Source organism: Canis lupus, chromosome 4 (genome assembly GCF_003254725.2).
Source record: "Canis lupus dingo isolate Sandy chromosome 4, ASM325472v2, whole genome shotgun sequence".
NCBI lineage: Eukaryota > Metazoa > Chordata > Mammalia > Carnivora > Canidae > Canis > Canis lupus.
The window spans coordinates 86620989-86648961 of record NC_064246.1 but is presented as its reverse complement, the minus strand read 5'-3'; the positions used below and the strand labels follow the sequence as shown (position 1 = coordinate 86648961).

The 27973-nt window shown below is 39.0% G+C and overlaps 1 long non-coding RNA gene across 2 annotated transcripts; it reads left to right on the top strand.

Annotated features, from left to right (window-relative positions):
* Positions 1 to 124: 124 nt before the first annotated feature.
* LOC112652675 (uncharacterized) lies at positions 125 to 27796 on the top strand. Of its 2 annotated transcripts, none has more exons than XR_007410077.1 (3): positions 125 to 322; positions 26714 to 26787; positions 27310 to 27796. It is a non-coding gene; the product is annotated as an uncharacterized LOC112652675 (long non-coding RNA). The 2 variants fall into 2 exon arrangements; XR_003131630.3 differs by lacking the exon at positions 27310 to 27796 and adding an exon at positions 27064 to 27258.
* Positions 27797 to 27973: the final 177 nt, after the last annotated feature.

Below are 27973 nucleotides of genomic sequence, written 5' to 3'. Positions count from 1 at the left end.
AGTGTCATACCTCCTGCGGCTGCAGCGTTGTACAGATTTTCTAATTGGTGCAATTAGAAACAAAAAAAAGGCAGTGTCGAGAGAAACAGAAATAGAAAGCAAGAACTATTGGTGGTTGAGGCAGAAGGCATATATTTTAAAAATTGGACTTGGAGCAATTCTGACAGATAATAACAGCCTGCAGTAAGTATATTGGTTTAATACAAGGAAGTGATCAATTTAGTGTGAAGGAGCGAAGGACGGAGAAATAAGCGAGATGCAGAGAGGGGCAGGTCCTGTGAAAAGGAGAAGATCTCCATGCGATGATACTCTCTTGTCCCAGGTAAGGACCTGACATCGTTGGGCAACAGGTCATTAACCTCAGAACCACATTGCAATCAATGTTCATTGTGATAATATTCGTATTATTTATAATTCAAAATAGCAGCCGATCTTGAATGCTGTGTACACCACACCCTGGATAATTTTCATTCAGCTCTCAATCATCGTGCTCTGTCGGCATGATTTCATGTTAAACAATCCATTTGGGGATTGATTCGATGAGGATCCTGGCATGAGAGATCCAACTGATGTTCCAAAGCAACCTCTCACCGAGACACTATTAAGTTATATATTTTTGGCCATTTCAGTTGTGCGTGACTCCTTTAAATTTCTGGGTATGCGGTTTAGTGCCTATTTATATGGCTTTTATATGTCTATGTGTGAATGCATATATATATCTCCTTAGATGACTTTCTGCTAACTCTTGCCTGAGTTAATGGCATTCGTGCCTGCAGTGGCTGCTAAGTCATGCCTCTAGGAGATGCATGGTCTTCCTTAATGGTTCCTTTTTCCTTCTTAACCAGAGAAAATTCAGTGGGGGTGAAGTGATATAAAATTTTTTGCTAACTTTTAAGTTTGCTACTTTAATCCTGTTTTAGGATTAACATATGTTCCTGGAATTCGAAGGAAAATGAATAGCATTTAGCCTTGTCTTCTTCAGCACCAATGACTTAATAAAATCTTTTTTTTCCCTTGTAAATAGCAGAAACTAATATTTATAACTCAAAATGCTGACAGAGAATTAAGTTTATTTCTAGATTGTTCGTGAGCATAAGCAGCTGTGGTCACTGTCGAAAACAGGTTGGTCAAGGCTTGAAGTGAAATTAATCGAATGAAAAAGTTGTTTTCCACCGTGACTAAATACACGCTAGTAGGTATCAGTCAAATGATCAGTTTAAGACTTGCAAAATTGAAGTATTTCCTGGTTACCGAGAAATCGTCATAATTCTCTCAGGCCTCTATTTCTTTTTTGATAAGTCCATCTGTCTGATCTTTGTTTTCTATCTGAAGATTTGTTTTTCCAGCAGGTTCAAAAGTCATTACTTTGCCCTTTTTGAGAAGTGAATTATTTTTTAAATTTATGACAATAAACTACCACATTAACTTCTGCATAATAAAAATATCTAGAATAGTATTTGGGACCATTATTTTGAATATAAATGTTTAATTTAGGGGTTGTAATTGTTAAAGTAGAAATTTGGAGGTAAGCTTGTTCTGGATTTGGCTATATTTCTGACACCCTGAGCGTGAGGAGACTCTTTAACCATGTTTTCCAGTCGAAAACAAAGCAACAACAAAAAAATTTAATAACAAAAGTGTTATAGTACCAGTTGCTTCACTTACTTGGTGTTAATTGGTTTGATTAATTAATTTTACTTCACCAACTTTTTTAATTCTGCTGACACAATATACAGTTTGTATTGACATAATATAGCCACAGTCTGTTTATCCTAATTCAAGCATGCACATATGCCATTTTATCTATTTTTAATGGCCAAATAGTACGATTTATAAAATTTTAATTTTCTACTTAATACTGTCTCTGCTGAAGCTTGTGGAATCATTTGGGGACAGTTATTCTTGTTAGCTCCAAACTCATTTGAATCGAGCGACATAAATCAGTGCTCAAATTATTTCTTCTGCTTTTTAAAGTTGGCAGAGACAGTTTCTCAATCCCTGAAAGTTTCACAGGGACCTTTTCTTGGGTTGAAGGAGGCTCTGATCCTGAGATTTCCTTGCCCCAAAGCCTTTAAGGGCTTCTGGTTGCTATGGAAACAAGACATGCATTTCTCAGTCAGGCCTGCATGACCACGTTGGAGAGGAACACCTCATAGAAAGTTTGCTGCCTTGTTTCCCTAACCTGTCCATGCTCCAGGCCGATGAGAGGACTCTACGTTTTCCAGACTCGTTTCCTCTCCTCCTTAATCCAATCTCTTTGACTAGTTTGACCTAAGCTTCCAGCTCATTCAAATTCAAGATCTTGTAAGTTTTTTTCTGATCCCCACATTGAGATATAATTATATTTATCTTTGAACTTCAATAATGTGTTGATTATACTTTTGGGGATCCTTATTTTGCCTCAATTAATGATTATTTATGTACAAGCCTTTTAGCATCTTAATGACAGGAATGTGTCTTTCTTACCTTGGTCTTCCTTTTGTATCTAGCACAAATGCCTTGTACCTAATAAATGGAGAGATCCTAGACTCTGAATGCCAGGATATGTGACAGTCAGTTTCAACTTTGTAACCATGCTATAAATAGATATTGTGGGCGTAGAGGTCGGGGTGGTTGTTTTTGCTTTGAGTAGTTGTGGAGGCCACAACAAAAGATATGAGCTTTGAGCGGGGACATGACAAAGAAACACGTGTTTTGCCACTAGGAGCAAAGAAGTCGATTTTATTCCTACTAGGGATGATAACACAGATGAAGGTATAGGTGATGTTATGGATGGACAGGGGGCATCATTTTAGTTGGAAGCTAGATTTTGTGAGAAAGATGTGAACTATGGGAGGTGAGGTTGAGGTCAGCTGTGAAAGACTGTATAAGGTATGTCGCGTTTGGAATTTATCCTTTAGGCAACAGGAAGGAGATGGAGTTTTTAAAACTACGTATGTATGGAAGCAGCTTAAGTATCCCTTAATAGATGAGTAGATAAAGAAGACATGGTATAAGAGAGCAAACTGATGGTTGCCAGAGCGGAGGAGAGTGGGGCGGGGGGCAAAATGGGTGGAGGGGAGTGGGAGATGCTGAATCAGTCATGGAGATAAAAGGTAGAGCACAGGAATAGAGTCAATGGACTTGTACGAGTGTTGTGTCGTGACAGAGGGTGGCTCCATTTGTGGTGAGCACGGCATCAAACATAGACGTGCCAAGTCACTATGTTGTCCACCTGAAGCTCAGGTAACATTGTGTGTCAACTCAACTTCAGTATAAAAAGGGGAAAAAAGAAAACAAAAAGGCAAAAACAAAACAGGAAGAGAAAGAGGTGACAATGGAATATTAATCAACCATAAGAGGAATGAAATCTTGCCATTTGTGACAACATAGATAAACCTAGGGGATATTACGCTAAGTGAAATGAATCAGACAGAGAAAGACAAGTATCACATGATTTCACTTATACATGGAACCTAAAAGAGCAAAACAAACCAAACCAACACCAAAAAGAGAAACAGACCCATAAATATAAAGAACAAACTAGTTCTTGCAACTATATTACTAGGTGCAAGAGGGGAGGCGAGTGGGGGACAGCCAAAGGGGTGAAGAGGATTAAGGTGTACAAAGTTATAAGATAAATAAGTCACGGGGATAAAAAGTACAGGATAAGGAATACAGTCAAAAATACTGTACTAACTTTCTGATGCCAGACGAGAAGTAAACTTACTATGGTGAGTATGTTATAATGTATGTGAGTGTCAAACACTATGTTGTGCCCTTGAAACTAATTTATATTACATTCAACTATACTTCAATTAAAAAAAAAAAAAAAACGTGAAAAAGGGTATGTGATGGCATCGGATTTTTTTTTGGTGAGATGTTTCCGACACAGGGAAACCAGTGTCAAGGGGGCCGGCTCCCCAGTCACAATCTATAGTTGCCAATTTGCATCCAATCTACCTACCCCGGTAACGTGAAGTGCGCAGCAGCCAATGCAATTAGAACCTGCAGTCACCGGGAAGGCCACAGCCACGGACCACCTGATTGTAGAAGACTCCCTAGAAGGGCAGAGCACACTATCGGAGTGGAGCGTGCATCGTTTGAAACTTTACATTTAATATATTACTTACATTTCTAAAATGAAGAAATACCTATATTTGCACATAATTCTGTATTTGAAAAAGGATATGAGATTTGAATTGCTCATAAAAGGGGTGGAAGGGAGTGTGCCTTCTGAAAGTCTGAGGAGGAAGCTGGCCTTAGGTCACTTTCAGAGCTCCGGGCTGAAAGCCAAAGCAAGGTCTCTTGTTCTCAGACAGCTTCCTCATCTGCGTGGGGCTAGTTCAGTGTGCTGTTTATCTAGACAATGTGAGTTTTTGGTCACATCCTGACTCTGCTGCCTTAATCTGCCATCAGCCTCCGATATCACTTCTCCTTTCCTCTGTCACCATTCATCATCGCTTGGCTTTCTAGTTCCTAAAATATATGGGTCACATACATTTCCAGTGGAGTAGAACGGTCTCCTCCCCCAGAAAGAGTGATAACGTTATTCATCCTTTATGATTTATAATTTCTTTTAGCCAAGGATGCTCCCAAGAATCGCTTGACCGGTCAGTTATCGGAACGATTTTTTAACCCAGTAAAAATGAGTTGAAATGACTATTGCCACGGGGGAGACAGAAGGTGCTAGAACACCGAGCGGGGCGGTATCTTACCCAGTGTGAACTAGAGTCGGCAGCGATGGGTCCTGGGACAGTAGAAGGCCCTGGTTGGAGCTCCCAATCCTTCATCGCACCAACTACTAGCTGAATGGCCTTTAAATTCCTCTCCTTATAAGTTAAATTCCTGAAATTCCTGACTACCTATAAAATGGGTCAGTTCATGTTAATAGTAAGGAGTATTGCTCCAGGTTATAAGAGGGCTTCGTGCATGTCTTTCATGTAGCCATTAGGAAGCCCAGCTGGAGTCTGATTAACAGGGGGGAGGAAAGGATCCAATCCACCGCAGGCTCACATGGAAAGAGGTGCCATTTTGTTACTTTCTCCTTGGCACATTTTTATTTATAGCCGTACCTTCCAGTGAAAGTTTGTCCTGTCTGAACATCTACATCACTGCCAAGCAAAGGAGGCTCAGATACAGCTCCAAGCCTTTAGTTTCTATTTTTACAACAAAATCTGCCCATAGCTGCCTGTTTACATTACTCTCATCCTATCTGGGCTTGACAAATGTTGTAAATTAGGATTATAAAAAGAGAGATAAGGGGTAGGGATGGGAAGAGTGAAGTATGTCTGTGAATTCTGGGCCTCAGAAGAATTTCTGAGGGTGTGTGTTTTCAAAGACCAGAGGAATTTTCAGGACTCCAGGCCAGTATTCCAAAATGAATTTATTTTCATATGCTTTTTTAAAGTTTATTTTTTCTATGTATTGCTCCGTTTTCATTAAAATGTAAATCAGTAGATTTCTATATGCAGGGGATTATTTCATGTGACTTTTATTGACTTCATATTTCATAAGAACTTAAAAGATTTTAGTTTTATGATCATGTCCAAAAGCAACTTTTTCCTCAGTAGTAGTAGTCAGAGCCTTGATCTGTAGGAATTTGTGATTGGAGGGATATAAAAAGTTAATTCGATAGAGACACAATAACTATGCGCTCTTTCTGCTGTGCGCTAATCCTTTGGAGTCCAAGTAAATGAGGGATAGCAATAGAAAAAAAAATTGTTAGGCGGCAATTTTTACTGTGAAGGAAAATACACTCTCCTTGCTATGAACGATTCAGTTGTTACCGTGCTGAGGATCCCAGGGTAGTAATCTAGGAGGTTGGAAAGTTTTGAGTCAATAATTTTTATAATTTTTATTCCTGATTTGTTTATTTTCTTACACTGGCCAAGAAAAAAATGCATAGGTGCATGTGTGTGTGCGTGCACATGTATACCCTCCCACCATCCTAGAACACACACCCACACACACACACACACACACTCCCTATACCTAAAATCTCAAGCAGACAAATTCCATATATGTGGGAAATTTTATTGACTCATGCTTAGAGGATAGTGCCAAAAACCAGTTTCTAGGAACCAGTAGCTAGGAAACTAGAACCAGCTATTCTTGTCCTCAAAGTTATGTAACCTCGATCTCTTTCCTGGTCACCGGCTGTGAATCTATAATATTTTCTTTGATTTCCCATAGTGATTTCATATCAAAACCTCTATTTCAAATTGTTAAAAGAGGGACACCTGGGTGGCTCTGTGGTTGGGCCTCTGCCTTCAGCTCAAGGTGTCATGATCCCAGGGCCCGGGTATCGAGTCCCGCGTCGGGCTCCCTGCATACAGCCTGCTTCTCCCTCTGCCTGTGTCTCTGCCTCTCTCTGTGTGGCTTTCATGAATAAATAAATAAATAAATATTTAAAAAACCCACAAATAAATTGTTAAAAGAAATTTCCCCCTAATCCTTCCAAACTCGAGTGTGACCTATCTGGGTTCACGGCCTTACCATTCTTTGAGTTTCATTGAGGTGAAACCCTAGAGTTGAGTGCCATTTCCCCAACTTCCCCTGTAACGCTCAGATTCTTTTCACTCCCCTCTGGCACTGCTTAGTGAGTCCTTCACGCACGGTCTCCTACCTGTCTAACTAATATCTTGGTAACTGGGGCTCTAGGTGCCCACTACAGTCTAAGTGTTTGTGTCCTCCTCAGAATTCATATGGCAGAAGCTAATTCCCAGTATATTAGGAAGTGGACCATTTGGGAGGTGATTATGGTCATGAGGGCAGAACCGTTGTACACGGGATTCACATTCTTCTAAAAGAAGCCTCTGAGAGCAACCTCACTCCTTGCACGACACAGCGAGCAGATGTCATTTATGAAGGAGGAAGCGCACTCTCACTAGACACTGAATCTGCAGGGCCTTGATCTTTGACTTCCAGCTTTCAGAATCGTGAGAAATAAATTGGTGTTGCTTATAAGCCATCCAGTCTGTGGTATTCTATTAGAGCAGCCCAAACGAAGACCGTACTTTAATTTCAATCCTCTTATTTATCAAATCATGCTCCGGTTACCTTCTCAAAACACAGCTTAGGTAAGATGAATCTCCACAAAGTCTTTAGTGTTTCTGCATTTTTTTCAGCTTTACTGAGATATTATTGACATGTAAAATATGTCAGTCTCTGGTATACGAGGTGATGACTTGATACACATACATATTATGAAATGATCGCCACGATAAGGTTAGTTTCATCCCCTTCCCTCACATAGTGAGCTTCCTCATTCTTTCCAAAGACGTGACGTGGAATTCTGTGGTTATATCCCCTCACATTTTTATCACTCCATTAGCTTCCTCTTCCAAACCTATCTCAACAGCTTTGTGGTACCTTACTTGGTCCTTTCAGTCAGAATTAATGTTAAAAAATGTGATGTATACTTGAAAAGATATCTAAAGCTACATCTGAAACAAAAAGAACAAGCTGTCTTTTTATAAAACACACACACAAAACCGCTTTTCAAGTCCTATTTTCTTTTGCCTTTTCTACTAAGAACGATCTCCATCTTGGAAAGGGTAGCATAGACAGGTTACAAGAGAAATGAAAATGAGGTACAAGACATCAACAATAGAGACCATTTAAATCCTTCTCATGAGAAGATTTTATCCCCCAGATAAGTGACTTTTGTTCTGATGAAAGAAATTAAGGCTCCATCGAGGAGCTATCGTTCAATCTTTATGTTGAGCATATGGACAGAATGATATATCTTGTAAAGACTATTTATTTATTTATTTATTTATTATTTATTTATTTATTTATGAGATCGAGTGAGCATGGGAGGGGCAGAGGGAGAAGGAGAGAATTTCCAGCAGACTTCCCACTGAGCTTGGCCCAAGGTGGGGCTTGATCTCACGGCCTTGAGATCGTGACCTAAGACTTGGACACTTAACTGACTGAGCCAGTTTTATTAAAATCCTTCAGTGGTTTTCCATTGTCACATATAGCATCTTTTCCCCATCTGGCTTTTTATTTCTCTAGCCTCATCTTACGCCACTCTCCTTTTTTTAATGCCGTATTAAATGTATAGGATCAAATGTATATCATAATTGCAGCAATTATGACAGCATATTTTTTATTTAGTTTATTTGTCCTCCTCCCACAAGGCTTTTACAGTAGGCATTCCTTTATCCTCTAGGCACAATGGAGACAGCACGTGTTCTGGAATGATGTAGATCTAGGCTCTGGTTCTGGCTTTTCCCCTTACTAGTGTTGGCAAAGATGATTAGCCAAGCTGGTTTTTTGGGGGAAGGAGTCAAAGAGGGACAGAACGGCTGTCCAGCCGGTGATTCAGAATATTTCCTAACCCTGTACATGTTTGGTTATGCTTATGTGATTACCGATTATGGGTTGTCATTGGAAAGGTGTATATCACTTCCTCTGAGGCTTTTAAGAAGTGAGGGTGGCTTCTCCATATTTCCTTTCCTCCTTTTGCTTGATAAAAATGATTGTGAGCCAGTAAATTGTGAAAGGCTTTGGTTTCTGAATTATTTGCACAGAGGGGAGCTGAGCTGCCTGATGGCCAGGAACCTTTCACTTTTGATAGTCATTTAGGTGAGATGTTTATTTCTTGCTTATATGTTGTTATGAATTATTGTGTGATAGTCATCTCCAAGGGTGGCCACCAGTAGTTTCTTCACTCTTGGCACACATTTGTCACTCCTTACCTCCAGAGGCAGAGCTTATTTCTCTTCTGCTTGAATCTGGCTGGCTGGCTTTGACTACTGCATGCAGTGGAAAAGATGTTCTAGCTCAGGATGCAAGAGGTCTAGCACTTTTACTTTCTGCTACTTGGGACCCAGACACCCTATCGTGAGAAGCTCATGCAGCATGGAGACTCCACGTGGAGAACTGAGGCTCTCTGGGCGATAGCTCCAGCTGACTTCCCAGGCAATAGCCAGGCCACATTTTCAGCAGGCCAAGGAGCCAGCCCGGTCATGTCTCAGACAACGGTAGCCTCAGTAATCATTATGGGAAGAGGGAGAACCTGCCAGTCAACTTAAAAATCATGAGAGAATATAAAGTGGTTTTTAATAGGCACCAAAAGGCTTTTGAGTCCTTTTTTTTTTTTTTTTTCTTGAGCAGTGAGCATTACTCTAAGTAGTGCAGTTGCTTTGTGACATTGGTACAGTTACCTGAGCTTCTTCCTTCAGCTCTCATTTGATGATTTAAAAACCCTACTGTATTCATACTGTTGCTGTGATTCAATAAGACAATGATGGAGAGTTCCTTATTCCGTGGGTGATGTGCGGTAGGCACTCAATTTACGCTTGTTTGAGTGAATATGAGTCTTCGGTAGCCTATAAAGATACGTTCATTTAGAAAGTAAAGGACCAGCCTCATTTGTAATCACAAAATACAAAATTCTGTGATAGAATGCATCTCAATTCTGTACTTTATTGCCTTGAAAGTAGACTCACATTTTGTGATTGCATTCTGAGTTTCTTCAGCTAGCTTCCTCTTCATCTTTGTATTCATCTCAGCATATTTTCTTCTATGAATTCCCACTTCAGTTTTATATAACACATCTATTCTTGCATCTTAGTGAGAACACTGAGAAGATATTCTCTTACTAATTTTTTCTCCTGCAGTGTTTTTTTTTCAGATGTATTCTCCTTTTCTGTTAGGTGTAGGATTATTCACAGACCTCATACATAATTGTCCTACTTATTAATTCAACAAACATTTAGTGTGCACCTACTGTATGCTAGTCTCTAAATTAAATTTATTTTCCTTTTAGACACACCTAATTCCTACTACCTATCAGTTTGTTTTTCAGATCAGGATAAATTATAGTAAGAGTATAATTTATAACAAACTATAGCTTATGAGTCAAATCTGACTAACTGCCTGTTTTCTCCAATAAACTAATTGGAACATAGACATTCATTTTTTTTACTATTTATTCATGAGAGACACAGAGAGAGGCAGAGACACAGGCAGAGGGAGAAGCAGGCTCCTTGCAAGGAGCCCAATGGGGGACTCTATCTCAGCCACCCAGGTGGCCCAGAGTTGATCGGTTTTAACAGAAATCTTCTAACCCACAAAACCTAAAGTATTTACTATCTGAATCTTCATAAGAAAGGTTGTCTGGATGCCTGGGTGGCTCAGTGGTTGAGTGTTTGCTTTTGGCTCAGGGAGTGATCCCAGGGTCCTAGGATCGAGTCCCACATTGGGCTCCCCCTCCACAGGGAGCCTACGTCTCCTTCTGCCTGTGTCTCTGCCTCTCTCTGTGTCTCTCAGGAATAAATAAATAAAATCTTTTCTTTTTTTTTTTTTTTTTTTTTAAGGAAGTTTGTCAACTCTTGGTTTGTGGCAATATGAACAGTTTGGGTTGGCATAGTTTGAAAGGTTATGACTACATGGGTGTGAGCTGCTTTGACACTGGAAAGTCTGAAACCTATGCCATGAAGTAAAGGAAAAGGTACAGGGAATTTTTAGTCTTTAAAAGAGAAGCTTTAGGGGGGCTATATAATTTAAAAATGCCAGATCTGATTGATACACATCACCTCTGCTCATAAATGGCATACCACTGGTTGATGAATACACTACGGAGATACTTACAAAGGCAACCTGGAGTTTCTATAAGGAATGGAACAGTAAATACTTTTGGACTCAGCAATTACACCAGGGAATGATTTCTAGTGAAATGCTTTCCTATGTGTAAAAAGAGGCATGGTCAAAGATGTTGATTGGGGCTTTTGTTCATAATGGCCCAAACTGGGAAACAACTGTTAGTGTTGAGGAATGATTAAAGAGCATTGAATGGGTGTACCCACTCTATACATGGTTCTTTTTTTTTTTTTTATGATAGTCACAGAGAGAGAGAGAGAGAGAGAGAGAGTCAGAGACACAGGCAGAGGGAGAAGCAGGCTCCATGCACCGAGAGCCCGATGTGGGATTCGATCCCGGGTCTCCAGGATCGCGCCCTGGGCCAAAGGCAGGCGCTAACCCGCTGCACCACCCAGGGATCCCTATACATGGTTCTTTAATGGAACAAATACAGCCATGAAAAAGAATGAAATAGTTTTATATTTCTTGTCAAGCTATGTTATTATTCTGCAGCAAAATATTTTATACTACGTAAATATTTTAAAAACATAAGTAAATATTTGTCTATAGAGTTAAGGCTAAATTCAACTACATGTGACAGAAAATCTCAAATTATGGTGGCTTAAGGCAGATAGAACTTACTGCTCTGTCACGTAAAGTCCAAGGTGGATTCCAGGGCTGCTGTAAAGAAAGCTCTATGGTGGGAGGGCGCCATGCTCCTATCTTGTTGCTTGCCATGGGTGACTTTCACTACTATGGCTTCTATGGTTCAGGCAGCACAATGAGGAAACTCTATAGTGTTCAAAGAGAGGGCTGACTATATGTCACTTGGGAATCTGAAGGGGTCAAAATCAAGGGTCAGGGAATTTGAAGATTGCAATCATGTGAAAGAAAGGCATATCTTGGTCATGATAGTGACTATAAGATGAAGACAAGAAGGTAATGTGTTCGATATGAAGTGTTTTTTAACAGGAGGTGGGTCACAGAATTTGGAAATCAATAAAGAAAGGCTGCTAAAGATTCTTCTCCTAAAGACATTTAAAACTAAGAGGAATATCAGAAATGATCTGGTTCGACTTAGTCATTTTACATCTTCTAATAGAGTCTTTTTTTTTTTCTAATAGAGTCTTAAAGAGAAAAATAAAAGCTTCTATTCTAAAGCATTTTAAAGATATTAACCTTTCATGTAAAAAATCTTTAAAAATATGGTTATACCTGCATTTTTTATTTACTTATTTCTGTATTATTTCGTATATCATTATTAGTGAGGGATAAGAATCTTGCATTGGTGTTCAATGTGAACTCTGGAGTCTAATTGTGAGGGTTGGATCCCAGAATTTCTACTCAGAAAGTCTATTTCCTGCATCAGCTTAGTTATTTTTGTCTGTTTCAGTTGTTTCATGTGTAAGAAATGGACAACACATCAGAGGTTGTGACAAATGACATCATATACATACAGTGTTGGCAGTGTTTGATAATGATCACCAAATATTAGTTAAAAATGACTCATTTAGCTGAAAACATGCCTTTGTTAAAGAGAATATGATTAAATCTATGACCCAGAATAAACTATTTTATTAGTTAGAAATTCTGCAAAGAACTGAATGCTTCTGTTCTGACGGTATCTACTTTCTTCCATTGGAGGTGCGCAATGAGTTCACGGTCCTGATGACATTTTTTGGCTCTGGCCTTCATAAATCTTACATTTGGCATCATAGAAACAAACCAAGTTAGCACTGGAAGAAATCTGGGAGGCCATTTATACCATTGTCCTCGTTTTGTACATTGGGAAGTAGACACTCATGAGGCAGTTGGTATCAAAACTTGGATAAAAACATGGGTCTTTCCATTGCTTAACTTGGACTTTAAGCATTAGGTAATCGTGGCCTCAGGGAGACTAGTGAAGAATAAGATGCTTTCAACATTTTAGAGTAAAAAAAAAATAAACCTAACCTCTTATTGGAGATAAATGTTTCCACCACATTTTTAAGAGAGATTTATTTTGAATGAGAGAGAGAGAGAGACAGAGAGAGAGAGAGAACAGGCATATATGTGGGAGGGAGAGGCAGAGAGAGAGGGAGAGATTATCTCAAGCAGATTCCCTGCTGAGTGCAGAGCCTGCTGCAGGGCTTGATCTCAGGACCCTGAGATCATGACCTGAGCCAAAATCAAGTGTCAGACGCTTAACCCACCGGAGCCACCCAGGTGCCCCACCCATAACATTTGTGAAGAAATTTATTTATTTATTATCTTCTCTTCTGGAACTAATTGTGGCCCCTCTCTTTTGAAGGGATAAAGTGGCCAATTGCTTATTGTTTTCTCTTTCACCTCCATCCTTTGTCCTGAGTTGTTTGCTTTGTAAAGTTGTCATTAATGGAGGATACGGGTTGTAGAATTAAGAGGGAATCATCATGGAAGGAACTGGAAATCAGTTTTAATCAGCCTGGGAAAATCAAAACACCTTTGAACTTAAAGATGTCTGAATTTTCCAGCTCGTTGATTTAATTTTAAGAAGTTTGGATAACAAAAGATAGAATATATACATAGTTCACTGCATTTAGGTAAAACAATTTTTACTTGTGTGAGATCATTTCTCTCTCACTTAAATTGTTTTTGTTTCCAGAAAACCTACACAGGAAAGAAAGCATGTGGCTATGTGGTACCATTTGAGCTAGTTGGCAAATTAACACCTGTATCTCTCAGGATGATTGTTGCAGATAATAATTTCCAGTCTAGGTAGTTAAAGCAGAAAGGAATTTACTAGAGGGTGTAGGGCTACTTATGTAATTTCCAGGAGTGCCAGATACCAAGCACATATGCGGCATCCAGACCTGGGACTCTTCCAGTGGAAATCTACTGCCACTGCTGTCCTTGCTCCTCGGCACCCACAGCACTAGGCACCGAACCTTTAAAATTCCCTGCTGCTATCCCCACAGAAGACCACGCATGGGCACACTGAGGCTCTTGGTGCTGACTTCCATCTTCCAAGTCTCAATGGCTACATCTGTGTAGTTGATGGTTCATGTGCAGAACCCGCATTTCAGGGGAAGCTATGAAAGTCTCAGGGCCTCATCTCTGCAAGGAGGTCGGCATGGGGGTGGGCTCAGCATCGTTGCAGAGGAGATAGACAGTAATCTGAATATGTCTGGGAGGGAGACAGGGCCCTAGCAATCCTCTTTACCATTTTTTCCTGAGTTGTCAGTAGGGACAAGTTTATTAGAATGTATATCATTTCCAAAGAGGAAAGTGATGGAGAAACTAAGAAAATATACTTGGTATAAAATGCACTTTGAATGGGAATAACCTACTAAATTCAGTTATGTAACTTGGCTCATATACAGACAATTCTATTTTAATTCTAGAAGGAGTATTAAGAGAAGGATTAGAATATGGGCAGTCTTCACTTTGCAGAGTTCCAATATGCATGAGTATCAGTTGCCACCGTTTAGTTAGATAATGACAATATGGCTTACGTCTCGGTCACCGCAGTGTATCACCGTGTGTGGTTGCATAAAGTAGAAATTTCATGGCCAGCTCTTCACTGCACAGATCACTACATCAATCACTGATGGGTGTCCTGATCAATGACTGGTCATGTGTTTTCTTACAGAGCCTGTTGGTAACTGGCCATTGTGCATTGGCCGATTCGCACACCAGGAGCAAAGCATGCAGTTGTGTTGTTCTTTGACTTCGGTAACAAACCCACACGACATTTCACAAACACTAGATAGCAGGAAGAGGAAATTGGCCAACAAAGATGAAAGCGTAGTGGAGAAACACAAAGTGATAATATTGACAGTAAGATTCCCATGGAAAGTCACCAGCGGCTGTAGAACTGGCTGATCATGGGAACACGGGTGCGGCCACCAGTTGAGAGACCCTGGGGGTGGTGGTGAGAACAGCTTAGCGATGGAGATTTACTCACCCAAATGAGGAAAGCGGTTGAGGTGAAAAGGGTGATGTCTCAGAGGAAGTGATGCTAGCAAACTTCACGGCAGAGGAACTCTCAGAGATATCGCACGACATTGAAAATGTAAAGGAAAAATATGTTGCAAACAGATCCAAACATGAAAGGGTATGACAGTTTGCCCAAATAGGGGAAAAAAAAAAAAAAAACACCTCACTCAATTATCATATTGTAAATTACATGATGAAGAAAAATCAAGAGCTGTTCAAACTATTCTTGATAAGCTCTTTTTTTAAACAAAGAAATAAACATTAGGGGCACCTGGGTGGCTCAGTGGTTGAGCATCTGCTTTCGGCTCAGGTCATGACCCTGAGGTCCTGGGATGGAGTCCCACATTGGGGTCCCTGTGGGAGCCTGCTTCTCCCTCTGTGTCTTTCATGAATAAATAAATAAAATATTTTTAAAACTAAACATTTTAATTCTCCATGTTTCTAATGTTTTAAACCACAGTGTATTAAATAAATATTAATTTTACTCTGTTATAACCAACAACAGGGAAGTTTTAATATTTTGACAAAGATTTTTGAAAGTCATGGAACAACTGCAATTCTATCCATTAATTAGTAAGATCACTTCGCGTGGTTTCACCTTGCTCAGTTGTTTACATGGTCCGTACCGCCATGCAAGAGGAGGACCTGCCTGCACCTGCAGTGAGGGTCTGCGAACATCCCATATGTCCCTATTGAAAGAAGCACTTTCCAGTTGAAAGGCTGTATGTGCCTTACCAGTTAAGACCCAATGTTAAAAGCACAGGAGTCCGTGCTTGTCCATAGGGCATTTTAACGCAGATTCGAAAAAAGAAAACTGTCCTTCTCTCTCCTGGCTATAGTGAAGGAGGGGTCCCATTAGATATGGCCCTGCTGTGCCCCGCTCAGCCTGCTGATGTGAGAGGGGCCCCGGGCTGGTTTCAGGGAATCTTAGTCCGGCTGACGGAGATAACCACATGTGTGTCTGGACCCCAGAAGCTGAGCACAGAGTTCCCACTACCAGCAGAGTGGGCAGGAAAAGCTTCAAGGTGGACGTGGGTCTCCATCAGTGTCTTGAAGGTGAGGAACCAGGGCTGGGGGTAGGGAGAGGCAAGTGGGGCCAAATTCTTAAAATGTGGGGTCAGATTCTGTCTTCACTTAAATTTTTGATATTTTATTCATTGTGAAGTGTTTACATTAATTTTGATTTTTCAAAGTAATTCATTAAAAAGTTGTTTGGTTTGATTAGTGAGTTTTTTGGTCTCTTTCCCTAAATTTGGACTACCCCGTGTACCCTTTCACATTCCCCGCCTTACAACTTTATGGGGTACTTTATGTTGCATTGCTGATCCACTATCAAAAGCAAGGGAAACAGCATGGCCAGGACTTCAGGGACTGAAGGGAGACAAGAATTGTGATTCCTTCTTTAACGTTATTTGTTGTTAGAAATTTAAAATGCCGGCAACATTCAGTTTTGGCTCCAAGTGACAGGAAAACATACTAACCTCTGAATAATCTATCAGAATGAGAACATTTGACTGTAATTTTATTTATTTAGTTATAAAATAAAATCATATAATTTTATATAAAAATATAAAATTTTATAGAAAAAATTACAGTCATTTTATGACAAGCTACATGATATTTTTGTTGTGTGTAGGGATTCAGGTCTAAGTTTACACACAGGTAGGGTTGCCTGATTTAGTGAATGAAAACAAAGAGTGTGTGATTACGTTTGAATTTTAGATACACCACAAATAATTTTAGACTAGGAGTACTCCATGAAATATTTAAGATAGACTTATTCTAAAAAAAAGAAAAAAAGAAAAAGAAAATCACGCCTGATCTGAAATTCGAAATTACTGTCGTGAATTTTATCTGACACGTCTACACTCTGTGAGGCTGTAACTGGTTTAGAGAAGGTTAATTCCCATCTCCTTAGCTGGCATGGCCACGAAGTTTAGGTCTCAACACGTTAATGAAAATCACATGTGAATGCCTCGAATTGGAAGTGGTTTTGCAAACAGTAAATTTTTTTAAGTGCTAACTCCTATGTCTTTGAATAAAAGAGTTTCTTTTAATTGGGTATACACTTCTTTTTCTGTCCTTTTAATATTGTGCTTTCTTTCCTTCTTTGGACTTTCAGCACAACAAAATTGGGCTAACAGGGGTCAGCCTTCATCTTTTTATCTCATTCTTTTGACAGCTGACAACTGAAAAGGAAGCCACGTGAAATCAAAATATGAAATCAGGCTCCACCTCACAGCTGGGTGTTGCTTACTTCCTTGTTCATGATCCATTACAGTGCTCAATTTCAAGTAACTTTCCTCTCCTGATCCATGTAATAATTATTTTTTTAAAATTTTTATTTAAATTCCAGTTAGTTCACACACAGTGTAATATCAATCTCGGGTGTACAATACTGTGATTCAGCACTTCCATACAGCATTCAGTGCTCATCACAAGTGCCCTCCTTCGTCCCCATCGCCTATTTCACCTATCTACCCCCCTACCCCCGCCACCTCCCCTCTGGGAACCATCCGTTTGTTCTCTACAGTTAAGAATCTGTTTCTTGGTTTGCCCTCCCTCTTTTTTTTCCTTCTTTGCTCATTTATTTTGTTTCTTAAATTCCACATATGAGAAAAATTATATGGTATCCTTTTTTCTCTGACTGATTTACCTCACTCGGCATAATGTTCTCTAGACTCCACCTTGTGTTTTGAAGTCATGGTAGATTATCTAACTATCTATCACATTTCATATTTGTAGTATGATTAATTGAATGGCTAACAGCCCATCTAGCATTCATAGAGTAGTAGAGTTTGGAAAATTGGCCTGTGTTAGCTGTAGTGATTTATGGTTTTCTGTTTAGATCAGGGAATTCTTATTTTGTTACATTTTTTTCACTTGCCATTTTGTTTTTGAGATTGGTTCTTTATTTCTTTTGCTTTCAAGTTTTTCCTAATGGTACTTTACTGCCAGAGCCAACACAAAACATTATGTTACATTCAGCGAAGTCCGTTCGGGTGCCTTTCCTCCTCTTACCGTTCCTCTTGCTCTACGTTGCCAGGCACCTTTCTTAACCTGGCAGCAAATGCATACCATTTCCAGTCGACCCAGACTTGTTCTTGCTGTTTCAACAAGAACATTGGAAATACTCACTCCTTTTGTTCTGCTCATCTTCTCTGAGATTTAAATCCTAGAGAGAGAAAAACCACTTATTTTTCTGCTCCTGATGAATTCATCCCACTGCTTGGATATTATATACTTAGGGCCCATGGAGTCACGGGGTGAATCTGAGGGACCAAGAACTTGCTAGCAGTGACAGGGATAAGTGCATAATATTCAAAGACCCCTGGACCCATCAAGGATTTTGACAATAAGCTAAGCACAGTGCTAAGTGCTAAGGGTACAATTGTGCATCTTCTGTTTTTAAAGAGTTTGTGTGCTTGGGGATAGATAAGCATACATGAATAATTCTGATGATAATTTCATTTATTATTGTTATTTAATGCTAGTGTTCTGTGTAGAGAATGATGCGAGCTGAAGTGGGGTTAAAGGTGATCTTTTCGAGCAAGGTAGGAAAGAAGCTAGTGTCAGCACAAATCCGCAGTGTGGTTACAGATTCACGTAGCACTGTTAGGTGATCCTTGTCTGAATATGGACAGCAACACTGAACACCATGCACTGTGAATGTTGATTTTGAAATAAATTGGTTTTGCTACTAAATACCAGGAGGATGGGGGTGAATTGAATCTCTTTTCCTTCAGATTGTGAGCAGCTAAAGATGCTTCTGTCTTCAACGGCGGCCCTTCTCAATAGTCAGGTGTGAGACATAGAGCTCCAACAAAGAGGAGGTTGGTTGTAAAATCAATTAGATCTGGCAGGAAACATTCAAGTTTGGCAGGTTTCCCAGGAGTCACACAGTTTGGGAGGCAAGCAGAAATGTCCCACCAAGCAAAACACTAAGGACCTGTCACCATTCAATTGTCTACCAGCAGCAAAAGCCAATGAGCTCTGGAAGGAGGTTGTTTCAAGTTCTTGAGCAAGAGCTATCAAATGTGAATAGTTTTATACTCTTTGAAAAACATTTTTTTCTTAGGATACTGGCAATCTTTTTAAACTTTTTTTTTTTTTTTTTTTTAAGCAGAGGGAAAAATGGCAGAAGAAATACAGAAATACATGGTATCTGAAGCTTTTGCAAACATAAAATATTTGATGGCATTTTCAAAAACTGAAATCTTGGGCAGTCCGGATGGCTCAGAGGTTTAGGGCCGCCTTCAGGCTGGGGTGTGATCCTAGAGACACGGGATCGAGTCCCACGTCAGGCTCCCTGCATGGAGCCTTCTTCTCCCTCTGTGTCTCTGACTCTCTCTGTGTGTCTCTCATGAATAAATAAATAAAATTTAAAAATTAAATTAAATTAAAAAAATAAAACTGAAATCTTATTTAAAGGAAAGTCTGAGCCCTGGGATATGGGCTATCATCACAAGTCCCCATAGGATACCTTAGCTCCTATTTGAACCTGACTCTGGGGTCTTAGCCTTGACAATAAACAATATCAACAATAAATCAGGCTCCATGTGGTTGCTGGTTGTTTTGTTGTTGGAGCCTGCGGAGACTCGGTTCTTCCTAAGTCAATTCAATTCAATTCAATTCAATTCAATTCAATTCAATTCATTTCAATTGAATAAATGTTTGTTGATTATTCCCATATGGTATTTATAGTAATTGGGGTAGTGGGTTTTGGGGGAAAGGGGACTAATTCGGCAACCCTTACTTATTTCATATCTCTCAGGTCAGATCTATGATTTGTGCTGAGTATCAGATTCATTCTGAATCCCTGAAAATGACTATATTGAATGTGATTTATTTTGAGATACTTTAGCTTAGTCAGATGTACACAAACACATACAGAGTATCCTCTATCTCTTGGATCAATTTATTGACATTTATAGTATTCTAACCAGAAATACATACTGAAGTGGTTGATTAGCACTTGAAAAACTAAACCCTGATGTCTCCAGGGGTGGCTGAATAAAAGTGTGCCAGCGAACTTTTTTTTCTCATCAATCCTAGAAAGTCACAAAATTTTCATAGTGGATGTTGGTGAAATAATTATGCTCAAAATATTTGAATTGGCTGGAAATATTTTTTCCAGCTCTACTGAAATATAGTTGACGTATAACATTGTGTAAGTTTAAGGTGTATCATGTGTTGATTTAATATAATCATATATTGTAATGTGATTACCATTACAGAGTTAGCTAACACCGTGATGTCACATAATTACCGGTTCTCTTTTGTGGTGAGGACGTTTAAGATCACTCTCTTAGCAACTTCCAAGTATGTCATATAGTGTATCATTAACTGCCTGGTGACCACGATGCTGTGCATAGATCCCCAGAACTGATTCATTTTAGGATTGGAAATCTGTACCTTTCACCAATATCTTTGTATTCCTGCCCCCTCTCCCCCAAACCCCAGCCCAGTAATCACTATTTTACTCTTTTCCTATGAATTATCTTTTTGAGGTTCCACATATAAGGGCTATCATACAGTGTTGGTCTTTCTCTGACTTATTTCATTGAGCACAATGCCTCAAGGTTCATCGCGTTGTCACAAATGACAGGGTTTCCTTCTTTCTTATGGATGAATACTATCCCATTGTACACCTGTACCATATTGTCTTGATCCTTTCATCCATTGATGCACACTTATTTTGTATCCATATCTTGACTATTGTGAATAAATGTCGTGATAAACATAGGAATGCAGATACCTTTTCAAGATCCTGTTTTCATTTCCTTTGGATATATACCCAGGAACGGGATTGCTGAATGATATTAGATTTATTTTTAATTTTTCTGAGGAATTACCATACTGTTTTGAACGGTGGCTGCATCAGTTTACATTCCCACCAACAGTGTGTAGGATTTTCTCCACATCCTCGCCAACACTTATTATCATCCGTCTTTTGATGTCAGCCATTCTAACAGGTGTGAGATGATATATCATTGTGGTTTTGATTGGCATTTTCCTAATAGAGATATTGAGCATCTTTTCATGTTCCTGTTGGTCACTCTTTGAAGAAAAAATGTTTATTCAATTCTGCTGCCCATTTTATTTTAAGAGGGGTGGGGAGGGGCAGAGGGCATCTTAAGTTGGCCTCACTCCCAGTGTGGAGCCTGAGATGAAGTTGGGGGTGGGTGGGGCATGACACTGGGCTAGATCTCAAGATCTAGAGATCATGATCTCATCCAAAATCAAGAGTCAGTCACTTAAACAACTGAGCCACCCAGGTCCCCCTGCCCATTTTAAAATTGCTTTTTAAAATGTTTTTTTTGCAACTGAATTGTGTTAGTTCTTTATAATTTTTGGATATTAGCCTCTTACCAAATCTATGGCTTGTAAGTATTTTGTCTCATCCTGTAGGTTGCTGTTTCATTTTATTGCTTCTTTTGCAGTACAAAAGCTTTTTAGCCTGATGTAATTCACCTTATTTATTTTTTTCTTTGTTGCTTGTTCTTTTGGTGTCATATCTAAAAATCACTGGTAAGATGAATATCAAGGAGCTGTCATCCTCTGGGTTTTCTTCTCAGAGTTTTATGATGTCAGGTCTTATGCTTAGTCCTTAGTCCATTTTGAATTCTTTTTCATGAGTGGCACAAGATAGGGTTCCACTCTTTTTTTTTGCATGTGATTGTCCAGTTCTCCCAACACCACTTTTTTGAAGAGACTATCCTTTCCCTAGTGTGTATTCTTGGCTTATTTGTCAAATATTAGTTGACTGTATATGCAGGGGTTTATTTCTTGGGTCTTAATTCTGTTCCATCGGTCCATGTGTCTATTTTTATGCCAGCACTGTATTCTTTTGATTATTATAGGTTTGGAGTATAGTTTGAAATCAGGAAATGTGCCACTTCCAGTTTTGTTCTTTTTTTCTCAGCTTGGCCTCTTCAGAGCCTTCTAGTCTTCAACACAAATTTTAGGATTTTTTTTTTTAATTTTAGGACTTTTAAGAGTTTCTATACAAAACGCCATTGGAATTTTGATAGGAATATTATGCAGCAATGACCACCCTTGTGGGAAAGGTGTAAGATTCTAGTGAGCCTGACAGACGTGCTAAGCAGTACCGTAGGCTTAGGATTCGCATCATTTCTGTGGCAGCTGCATGCAGAGGATCTTGCAGTTCAATTCTGCCCAGGTCATTAGCCAAATCCTGCTGCCAGGATATTGTCACATCTGCTTTGAGTGAACTTATTAGACAAAGTGGGATCTGTGTGCCCTAAGGTCAGAGAGAAAAGACTTGATGTGGTTTGCAGAACAGGTATATGACTGTATGTGTGAGCAGATATCTAACGATGCTCACCTTCTCGTGCGCATGGCTGAAATTCCATCAGAGGCTTCTCTCTGAAGTAATCTTGTGACTGTGCTATTGCAGGACAGAAACACCTCTTCTGTCCTGCAATATGATGCAGCCCTCATCTACCCCTTTCTGTGGATGACCAACAATATCTTTAAAAAATCTGATATTCCTGATATTCATGAGTGACTTCTGATCTGCTCCCATCAGTGTATGCTGTGTCAACAAATATTTAATAGAGTTTTCTCCTTTCCTAGCACCGGAGGGGAAAGGACTTTGCTAATTAGGAGCATGATTGGAGAAAATGATGTATTATACCTCTAATTATTTTTCTTTACCTTTAGATGAAACTTCTAAGAGGTATTCGGCGTTTGAAGAATTTTCAAAAGAGTTTTTCTTTTTATGCTTCATCTACCATGACACCTTTTTTTCTCTGGGAGCAAAGTCAGAGAAGGGTATTTGGAAAGAAAATTCTGTTGCCATGATTAAAAGAAACATTCACAACTTTTAAAAGCAGCTATGTGTGGAAGAAGCCTGGTGCTGAGAGTGAGGTCAAGCAAGGGATGGGAACTTGATTTTCCCAAACCTGTCTGAAGGACGTGTTCAAAAATTTCTCCATGAACTTCTCGGGATCTAAACATATATAGTAGACATTTAGTTAGTGACAGCATAAAATGAGGCTTTCCAGGCTGATATGAAAATCTGAACATTTAGCTTAAAGTCCCTCTAAAATTAACACTGCAGGAATGCTAAAGATCAGATCAGAGAATCTGATCAAGAAAAATGAACTTATTAAGTAATGAAGACACTGAAGAGAGAACAGAGGAAAATCACTTGGTTGAAATACATTTGTCTTTTCAGAACGCTTGCCCTTTTGCTTCTGTTTTGAGGGGAACACTCTGAGTTTCCAGGAAACTATTGGCCTTCCTACTATCCCTTGTTCTCTGCCCTTGCTTGGGTATGTGGCTCATGCTCTAATACCAGTAAAGAAACGATGACTTATTATGTGTGCTTTCATTCCTTCCAGAAAATGAATTTTATTAGCACCTACGGCTTGCACATAACACATTTGCAAGCACTTCATTTGTTGGACCCTGGTAATAAAAATGAGATTTCCTTTAACAAAATGATATCCTGACATTCATAAAAATGAAGTAGTAGGATCAGTCAGCCAGCTTAGAAGGCTGCATGCCAAAGTGATAACAGTTTAAATAACATAAAGTACAATGTCAAGGTAGTTCAAGTAATAATATGTAAATTTCTACTAAAAAATAAGGAGAAAAAGACAATTCTTTTTACTGCAATGTACCATAAAGAGCCCACATTCTGTATGACTAGTTTGGATATGGCCAATGAAAACCAACAGTTGGTATAATCTAACTTGCTCTCCTTAATTTGTAACAAAATGAGAGTCAGAACAAATGATTCTACAGAAATCATAAAAGTGGGAACACTAGCCTTTGTTCTTCAAATGGTGAAAATTTAAACAAATTCAATGAGCTCAGGACAGAAGATGAGTAGGTTAATAACATATTGGTTACATAATAAATCAAGTTCAAATAAATGGATCTTATGTCTATTTTTTTCTACCTAAATTGATGTCACATTTATCTTTATGATCCTGAAACTATACCTTTAGATTGAATTTGTGGGAAATTAAAAAATATTAAATATTTATTTTTATATGAAAACCTTTTATCAATTGCCTTCATTTCTATGTCATTGCTAATGAAGCATGATGGAAAGATGCTTCAAGAAATAGTGGCTTATTTATAAATGGAAGAATTTTTATCAACACAAAATGGGCAACAACTAAAGGTCAGTGGTTCAAGATAAAGCAACTCATAATTTATGGATTTTTGTAATGCCTTATGAGGAGGTTGCAATACAAACACAGATTTGTTTATTCTTTTTAGTTTCTCTTACTCATTTGCTTCTGAGTCAGCTATTGTCTTTTTAAATTCATCCTTGATGTGAAATTGCTAATTCAAAAATAATGTGATTAAAACATAATAGAAAATTATTGCCATAAATGCTCCCACAGCATGATAGTAGAAGCTCATTATAAATGATTTTTTTATCTTGTAGTTCACTATTTTCCTCTACTAATCGATATAGTTGACAGTGTTTATGTACCAACGAGTAAAAGGAAGTGATTTGAATCTGTTGAATTTTATTTTTAAAAAATATTTATTTATTTACTCATGAAAGACACAGAGAGAGAGGCAGAGACACAGGCAGAGGGAGAACCAGGCTCCTTGCGGGGAGCCCGATGTGGGACTCGATCCCAGGACCCCGGAATCATGCCCTGAGCCAAAGGCAGACACTCAACCACTGAGCCACCCAGGTGCCCCAAAACTGTTGACTTTTAGAATTAAAAAGAGATTTACAATTCATCTAACTTCCTTACTTAATTGGTGAGGAAAATGAGTGTTGGGTATGTTAAATCATCTGCCTCTGGTGACACAGATGCCATGCTTCTATTCTATTGCTTATTTTTCTAATGTTGTGTTCAATTAGCTTATTGTATCCAGGAAACTCCAAAGTCCTTTGAATACTGTGGTCACTGGTTGTCCCCTATTCCTCCATCTGTGTGGGCATCTGTTCTACAGGGTTTATGCTTCTTCCCAGGGATCCCAATCCTTATTTCTCATCTGACTCACTATCTCTAAGCTGGCCAATCCACCGACTTACTCAAAGGACTGAGTCCTAAAACTCATGTGGCTCAGGGAAGAGCAGAAGGTTTGCAAAGTCCGTGATTTCTGCTGGTACTACTAATTATTCTTGTCCCATGGCTCATGCACACATGAATATACATTAGTTCTACTGTTTAACTGCTGGAAAAATTATTAAGAAATATTCTAAATGATGTGTGTTTTAGCTAATTTCAGCAAAATGAGGCCCTTCCATATTCATTCTTAGATTAATGTATTTTTATGATCATTGAAAGAATCCAAAACATGGCATAAATTCAGAACTTAATTTTGATAAAGGCTGATCAAAAATATAATCAGAAAAATAGAATGAACTAGAAAGATTTTTTTTTAAAGATTTTACTCACCTATTTGACACAGAGAGAGAGAGAGCACCGCAGAGGGAGTGGCAGGCAGGGGGAGAGGGAGTGGCAGGCTCCCTGCAGAGCAGGGGGCCAAGGTTGGGCTCAATCCCAGGACCCTGGGATCATGACCCAAGACTAAGGCAGTCACTCAACTGACTGAGTGAGCCCAGGTGCCCCAAGGAAGATTTTTTAATTAAGGATTTTTTGGCATCAGGTGTTAAGTTTCTAATCTTTTTTCTCTTAGGAACAGGCATTCGAAAGAACAGCATGTATCAGGACATATCATATTTGCTTAGCTTTTTATTTGCAAGGAAGTAGTAATCCGAAATTATGCTCATTTAACTAAAGACAACAAGCATTGGGAACCTATTATTTTTTTTTATATTTCTTCTCTTTTTTTCCCTCTCTTTTTGGTGTGCTCTCTTTTCTAGAGTTCTATATTACAGTATTCCAGCTTCATTAAGTAGATCTACCTTAATGAGGAAGATGTAGATAAGAATGAAAAAAAAATCCAGATTCTAAGAAATATACCAACTTGAAACTATGTTATTATTATAATGCGTTTATCCTTTGCTATTGAAACCTATTCAGTCTCTAAGATGGGATAGTGAGAGTTCCAGTAGTAAGTTCAGGTAACAAGGACCATTGTGAATTATTTGAACCCATTCGTGTCCTGCATTTTGGATACCAAGTAGTAAGAGTTTGAAAATTGAAGTATATAAAAAAAAAAAGAAAGAAAATTGAAGTATACCTTTCTTCTAAATGGACCCATTTTGCCAGTTTTATCTGAATCTATTCTAAATTTGGAGAGTTTTAATAGGAAATGTTACTTGTATTTTTGAGTCTGTAGGGTTAGACCATTCTGCTGTCAGGCTTCCCATGGACACTTGATGTTTTTATTGTCAGTCATTTTTTAAAAAGATTTTTATTATTATTTATTTGAGAGACAGACAGACATAGTGAGAGAGAGCACAAGTAGGGAAGAGAGGGAGAAGCAGGCTCTGTGCTCAGCCATGAACCTGATGCAGGGCTCAATCCTTGGGTCATGACCTGAGCCAAAGGCAGATCCTTAACCAACTGAGCCACCCAGGTGCACCTTGTTTTGTCAGTCATTTTGAAAGAGGGATTTGGGAGAAGGACATAAAACAGAGGTGAGGTAAAAAGCATCTCTTCACTTGGGGGTTAGGAGTGAGTCTGCGTCTAGACTCTGAAGCACGAAGACTTCTGGAGTAGATCCAGTGGAGGGACTGTTGGGTGTGTGATGGGGCAATGATATCATTGTTCAAGTGAAAGAGGCTCCCAGGTCTGTGAGCCTCTCACTCTGAACCCCATCTAGGGTCCTGACCTCCAGCATAGCCTGTTAAAATTTGTCACTTGATTTCACTTGTAAATAAAGAATGAAAAGGGAACCTGTTTCCATGTTCAGAAAGAAACCAACATGGGAAATGTCCTACTCCCAGACTAGAGACAAGGATTCCCAAAGCATTGACTGGATGTGAACAACGACCTCTGCAGACTATGATAGTGTAAGTGATATCAGCAGCGGAGGCAAAGGTCCAGCAGCAAGATAAGATGTCTGAAACAGGAACACTAATGTGAATGGTAATAACGCCGTTACTACTACTAACCCCAGCACCACCACCACTACTACCGTTATGATCACTACTACCTCTAACACATGATTAAATGCTCTGTCCCTGGCATTGCTCTAAGCACTTTTCTGAAATCACTCACTTGATCGTAATGACAACCTATGAATTGCTATTATTGTCCATATTTTGCAGATAAAAGAACTAAGAGAAGATTCAGGAAAGTCCAAGATCACACAGCTAAGAAATGTCAGAGCCAGGCTTGGAAGGTGGGTAGCCTTCTGCAGAGCTCCTGTTCCTCATAGCCATATTATTCTATACGATGATCTCACAGAGCTAGGGGATGGGTACATGAAAGCTAATATCTGGCAATAAAGCTGGTAGAGTCTTATTTAAAAAAAAAAGAAATAAAAAAAATTTTATTTGCAATATTTCCAAACAAATATAGTTTAAGATATTTGTATTATACTGTATCTTTCCTATTATAAATGTTATTAGTGTCAGTATTTAATGTCTTTAAGAAAATCTGATGTTTTTCTTTTCAGAAAGGCTTCAGGACATTTTGATCCATCTTATGGGTATAAATCTGATATGATATAGAAGGATGATGAGGAGGTTAAGCACACAGCGTTTATCTTGGATGTGGCTTCCAAATTATGTTGATGCTTACCTTGATATTTACCTGACATAGATATAGATTTTAAAGCATGGAAGAATTATTTGGCTTTTGTATGCTTTTCGTGGAGGTAAGTGCACCCGGTGAACTGTGGACTCGTTCTATCTGTATTTAGACACTTCTCTGGGAGCCCAGCCGTCGTAGTCGTGGGCATTAACATACCATCAAGGCAATTTGGGAACTAACCCTGTCCCTGGGGACGAGGATGGAGACACTGAGTTCAGGACCAAGGACAGCGGTGACACCATTGGCTTCTCAACAGCCATTAAGCGTTGGGTGAGAGGATTGAGACTTGGAAGTCAGTGTGATGCACTATCTCTCTGAGCTCCAGTCGTGGAATGCATGTACTGAGAGAAAAAATTCGGGGTTGGATTAAAACAGATTGCTTCCAGGCTAGGAATTGACTGAGCTTTACTTTCCTCTCTCTTGCTTTTCAGGGCTAAAGTAGGGAAATATTTTCATTCCTCTGTCTTCACCTTATGATGTTCCTCTTTGATTTTGGAATCACTGCTGGATGTTTTGGTGTTTGTCCTAAGGTTTCAGAAAGAAACCATAATTTTCCCACTTGAATTTCCTTTCAATTTGCCTGATTGGAATTTGATATCATGTATCAAGTGATTCATCAGTAGCATTTATATCTAATCATTTGGGCAGGAAGCCTTGCATAAACACAATTATGTTGGGTAATTCCCAATTATCTACATGGAACTCAAATGGATATGTGTCCTTTAAAGTCTCCAGATGCCAATTTGGGGGAAAACACAAAGCAAAACAGAAAT